The sequence below is a fragment of the Aristolochia californica genome, unplaced genomic scaffold (assembly GCF_029961685.1).
Source record: "Aristolochia californica isolate CCGP_79_NKW_82.1479 unplaced genomic scaffold, dmAriCali1.0.hap1 SCAF_5, whole genome shotgun sequence".
Classification (NCBI taxonomy): domain Eukaryota; kingdom Viridiplantae; phylum Streptophyta; class Magnoliopsida; order Piperales; family Aristolochiaceae; genus Aristolochia; species Aristolochia californica.
Window position 1 is genome coordinate 11,794,775 of NW_027182214.1, and position 6,170 is coordinate 11,800,944.

General features: G+C 41.5%; 1 pseudogene; it reads left to right on the forward strand.

The window, feature by feature from the left end:
- The first annotated feature begins 1,162 nt into the window (after positions 1 to 1,162).
- LOC137965256 (villin-2-like) lies at positions 1,163 to 3,371 on the forward strand (annotated as a pseudogene).
- Positions 3,372 to 6,170: the final 2,799 nt, after the last annotated feature.

A 6,170-nucleotide genomic window follows, 5' to 3' on the forward strand; every position in this document is an offset into this window, starting at 1 on the left:
TGTCTCCCTACAATTTCACCATGTCTTTCTACAATTCCCCATAGCCGAACAGGAACTGTAACCACGAATCCTTGTGTCAGAGCCGGGACCATAACAACTGGTATCAGAGCGGGAACACATTAATATCAGAGCAGGGTTCTCCGATGAAAATCAGCAAAAGTGAATTACTGGAGTTGATCCTCAGATGTCAGGAAAAGAATTACAGAAAATTTGATGAGATGTTTGAGAGGCTCTCTAAATTTAATCTCGATATAGAGAGGTTGAATGGGAGGATGGACAACATAACAAGTCTAACGAGTGGAAGGAACACAACGCCGACACAAAGCGGAGGGGGAGATAAGTTTGCCACGAGAGAGAAACAAACTGCTGATGTCGCTCGAGACGCTGTCTCGGAAGGGCAGGAGACGCAAGAAATCAAAGAGCCCTCTATCTCTCCAGCGGTGGAGAAATCCAAAATTGGGGACACAAATCAGAAATCGGACTCCAAACTTCCAAAATTTGACGACAGGGACCCGGGAAATCCAAAATCGGAGGGGTTTTCTGCTAACACCGCGTCGGCGTTGGACAAATTGGGTGAGACCTCAAATCCGAACTCACACCAACAAGGCTCACGACAAGCAAAACACCTTGCCTAACAGGAGAAGGTAATATTTCCGGTGTGTCTTCCGACCGGGATGTGTTTCCGAGAGCACTCTGTCTCGGCAAATCTCCAAGCGGCGAAGCCTCCAAGGGCCGCTGTTCGCCACTGGAGAAGGGGGAGACTCCGTCGGCTCCATCAGACAAATTTCCGTTCAACCTCGCCCTTGGCAGTCCAGCGGGGAACCACCATCAACGTCTTTTGGGGTAAGCTTTGAACATGGCTTCAATCGATATGTATAATTTTTTTTTTCCGTGGGGCTGAAGGGGCTACCAGGGGCTGAGCAGCAGCACCGTTGCTCGAAATTTGGGGACGACAGTTCTCTGTTCCGTGACGTAGAGAAACAGTACCCAATTGAAGGTATTCGGGCTTGGGTGTATGAATTTCGACATGTAATTTTTCTGGGGATGCCGGCATTCATAGAAATAATTTTATGGGGACTGCTGGAAATTTTTTTTTGGAGGGATAAGTTTCGCTGTTGATGAGCACACTCACTGTGCGTGGGTTCGTTGCTCAATTGACACGATGAGGCTGTTTAATTTTTCAATTGACGAGACCAGTGTGCATGTCCCGTATATGTCTGTGCTTAATGGGATGCTCCTACATGATAAGCACGTTAATTTTGAGAATACAGCTTTCGTTGAGAAAATGCAAACAGGAGGCGATCTGAATCTCATTGGGCAATTTGGAGTTGGTTCCTACTCGGTATATTTGGTTGCTGATTATGTTGAAGTTCTCAGCAAACAAAACAATGACAAACAATATCTATGGGAGTCTACCGCTGACGGAGTCTTTGCAATCTCAGAGGACACATGGAATGAACCATTCGGTCGTGGTACCGCGATCAGATTTCATCTCAGGGATGAAGCTGGTGAATATTTGGAAGATGACAAATTGAAGGAATTGGTGCAAAGATACTCTACATTCATCAACTTCCCCATCTATCTCAAGGCAAGCCAGGAGGTTATGAGTCAGAAGTTCCAGCAGATGATGATGAATCAAATGAAGATGAAGCAACTGCATATTCATCAAAGGAGGAAGAAGTAAAAGAGGAAGATTGTGAGAAAAAGCCAACGACAAAAAAAGGGAAGGAAACAACTTCTGACTGGGACGTCATGAATGATGTGAAGGCCATATGGCTGTGCAATCCCAAAGAGATTACTAATGAAGAGTACTACAAATTTTACCATTCTCCTGCAGGTGATGTAGTGTTCAAAGTTGTTCTGTTTGTTCCTCCTCAGGCTTCACCTGATTTGTATGAGAGTTACTTCAATACCAACAAAGCCAATTTGAAGTTGTATGTGCGAGTCTTCCTCTTAGATGAATTTGATGAGCTTCTTCCAAAATATTTAAGATTTTTGAACCACTCAATGTGTCTCGAGAAATGCTTCAACAACATAGCAGTTTGAAGACAATAAGGAAGCAACTCATCAGGAAGGCACGGGACATGATCCGTCGTATGGCTCATGAGGATCCTGATGAGTTTTCCACTGGAGATAATATAGCTGCACTCAGTGATGAAGTGTTGTTGAAGAGAGGATCCTATACTAAGTTCTGGAAAGAGTTTGGCCACTCCATAAAACTAGGCATCATCGCGGATGTAACGCACAGGAGAATGACACCAGGGTAGAAGGACATCTTTGACATTACTGGGACTTCTGGTACAGAGGATGGAAGAGGGAAAGTGGCAGCTCTGCTGAAGCAACAAGGAGTTGATGTTAACGGAATGGTAAAACGTGGTCCTGTCGTTGTGGATGTTCCTCCCTTGCTGGAACTTGGTGGAAAAGTTGAGGTCTGGTGCATCAATGGCAGTGCCAAGACTCCAATTCCCAAGGAGGAGATTGGTAAATTTTATAGTGGAGATTGTTATATTCTTCTTTACACATACCATTCTGGTGAAAAGAACGAAGATTATTTCTTCTGCTGCTGGATGGGAAAAGCAAGTACTTAGGAAGACCAAATGATAGCTTCTAAGTTAGCTACTACAATGCATAATTCCTTGAAAGGGAGGCCAGTTCAGGGTCAAATCATTCAAGGAAAGGAACCACCACAATTTATTGCCATCTTTAATCCCATGGTTGTCTTGAAGCGTGGCCTCAGTTCCGGTTACAAAAAGTATGTAGAAGAGAGAGCTCTAACAGATGAGACTTATACTGCTGATAGTGTTGTTCTAATCAGAATATCTAGTGCATCTGTGCACACCAATAAAGTAGTTCAAGTTGATGCTCTTGCAATGTTACCAATTGCTTCCTCTTGCAATCGGGTTCTTCTATTTTCACTTGGCATGGAAATGACAGTACAATTGAATAGCAACAGTTTGCTGCCAAGGCTGCAGAGTTTCTCAAGCCTGGAGCTGCATTGAAACATGTGAATGAAGGAACTGAGAGTTCTACTTTCTGGTTTGCTCTTGGTGGAAAACAAAGTTATACAAGTAAAAAACCCCCCATAAGGGCCTGTCAGAGATCCCCACTAGTGTACCTTTTCACTCCATAATGGGAAGTTGAAGATCACTGAGGTTTTTAATTTCTCTCAAGATGATCTATTGACTGAGGATATACTTCTACTTGATACACATGCTGAAGTTTTTGTGTGGGTTGGTCAGTCTGTGGACTCCAAAGAAAGGCAAAATGCCTTTGAGATTGGCCAGAAATATGTAGCACTGGCTACTGATTCTAGTCATTCCCAGGGGGCTGGTCATGATGTTGTTGCTGCCATGCTGGCAATGGGTAGGTAGTGAAACTTTGCCAATGGGGGGCCGCCATGAGGGGCTCTTTCCCACCAATCTAGGACTGAGGGAGGGCAGCACTGCTGCTGGACGAGATGTAGCGACATTTGGCACGCTTTCCAATAGTTGATCGACGAAGGCGAGATGTAGCGACATTCGGCACGCTTTCCTACGGTTGACCGACTAAAAAAAAATTGTTCCTAGAGGGAATGCTCCAGTTTTGGGCGTCCAGGGGCGGACAGAGATATCGCGGATGCCACTTGGGAACAGGTGGAGACGTCGGCATATAAACCCTACTTTCATGCTTGAGGACAAGCTCGTTCTTCTAGAGGGTGTAATGTTATGAACACAATAACATTATTATTTTATTGTTTTTCTTTAATTTACTTTATTTACTTCAGTTTTAGGCCACATGGGTGTTTTTGTAATATTTTATTTATAGGGGTATTTTTATAATATTTTATCTTAAACCCTAACAGGGTGAACCCTATTTAAGGGGTAAAAGTAATGAGAAAGACAAACATTGATTTTAGGTCAAGTTTAGGTTAAACAAGATTGGAGCTCTCCTTGACGAGTTATAGGGTTTTCAAGCTTCCCTTGGCTTGATCCTCGTTTTCATCTCCATGTCTCCCTACAATTCCACCATGTCTTTCTACAATTCCTCATGGCCGAACAGGAACTGTAACCACGAATTCTTGTGTCAGATCCGGGACCATAACTGATATTGTCTCCTTGTTTAGTGGTAAACATCCGTTGGAGAATATCATATGGCCTGTGTAAGTTGTCAGAGCTAGAATGCACCTTAGCACATGTCTCACAAATTTGTTTAGCCATATCAAGATGAATAACATTGTTGGAGACATGTTCTTCCATACTGTTGATAAGCCAACTAATAACCAACGTATCATTCTTTAACTACTTGTTATAAAAAATATCCTCTCCATCAATATGTGGTCCACGATTGGTGAGGTCACCAAGGAGGTCTTTTGTGATAAGAAACCGATGAACCGATGTAGATCAACTCATAAAATTTGATACCCACTACAAGGGTATAGTGGTAATTTTGAGTATGTCACTCTTGTGACTCATGCTTTCTTCAATCATAAGAGGCAATTCAATTGGAAAAAAACTTCTCCAATCAATTAATAAAAAAAAACCAAATAGATGTCTTTAACCAACTCGGTTAATGGAGAGGCTTAGCATAAAAACTAAGTAATCATATTTAATGAATAATCACTCATAAAAAGGCTCAGTACCATTCTTCTTTATTTGGTGTTGAAAGATGGGCTTAAGCCCACAAGCTCAATGCTAGAAGCCCACACGTCAAAGGAGTTGCAAAGTGGGTATTTATAGTATGTTCCATAAGGATGGCATGGGGATGTAAATACATTGTCTTAATATATCTTTTAATCTATTGAGTTGTAACCCTAAGGGCATTGTAACACTATAAATAAGAGCATTGGCTAAGAGGTAAGGCATTCAAGCCTTCTCCTCTCTTTGTGAAAACGTCCAGCCACCCTCTCTTCTCCCTTGACGCTTTCTCTCCTTCCCTTAATCCAAACTCTCCTCTCTAACGTCCTTCTCCTTTCTCCCTCTTCTCTCTCTTCTCTGCTTCTTCTTCCACTTTAACCTAGAGTCATTCTCATGGGGTCCTAACTTCTACATGGTATCAAAGATTGGTGGTTAGGATCCCTATTCAAGTATCTATGTCGTCCATTCAAGAAGTTGTGTATAGAAGGAGTTTTGCCATGAAGAGATAGGTAAAATCTGTTTTCTTTTTCATATTCTCTCTTTACGGTTTCCATTTTTTCCCTCTTCTTGAATTCTTGATTCACGTCAAGGCAATATAATCTTCATAAACATTGTGAAGATCTATCTTGTATGACTAAAATGATATTGTAGTCTTGATCATCTTGTAGCAAAATTACATGATTGATCAAAGGTTGTTTTTTTCTGTTTTTTATTTGGATTCAGTTACCTTTATGTAATGGAAATCAAACATTGTTGATATGGGATTCTAGCATATGTTGCTGTCAATTCTATTATCTAACGTTATTCATGGGAGTGTGTTATGTTGTTGGATGACCGTTATATATTTGATAAAATTCTGGCACTCACTTCTACCTATTATTTTTGTGTTTGAACTTCAACAATTGAATATTTTTTTTTTGTGTTGAAGTATTCCCATGAGTTGGAATTTATTTTGCTAAGAAATTGCTCTCGGTTTGCCAAGAAAGGGGACTTTCCAATTACCTCTGGTAGTCACAATCGGCACGGAGGGTTCTCATTAAGTCATGTTATCAAAATCCCTCTGATTGATGAAGAAGATGAAGTCTACCGTAAATGGGTAAAAAATGATAACGTGGTTATCAGTTGGCTTATTAACAACATGGAAGAGCATGTCGCTAACAATGTAGTCCACTTGGAAACTTTCAAGGATATTTGGGACACATGTGCTAAGCTCTATTCCAGTACCGCCACCTTGCAAAGAGTATATGATATTTTCCAAAGTATGCTAGCTACCAAACAAGGAGATAATATTCATGAGTTTTTGGCCTGGTTTTGTGGCCTTCTCCAAGAATGGAAAATTGCTCAACCATACTCTACTGACATTGTTGTTCAAGAAGAGCAGCGCGAGGCCCTGGCAACGGCTATTTTGGCTTACCAATTTTAAGTCGTATCTAGTGGTGGCTAAGACTCAATTTATTAGTTCCTTTCCCCTTCCGTCTTTTGATGACAATAGAGCTACGATGTTATGGATTCTTGATCCATCTCGTCCTTCTCCAATTCATACTCCATCAGCTATGT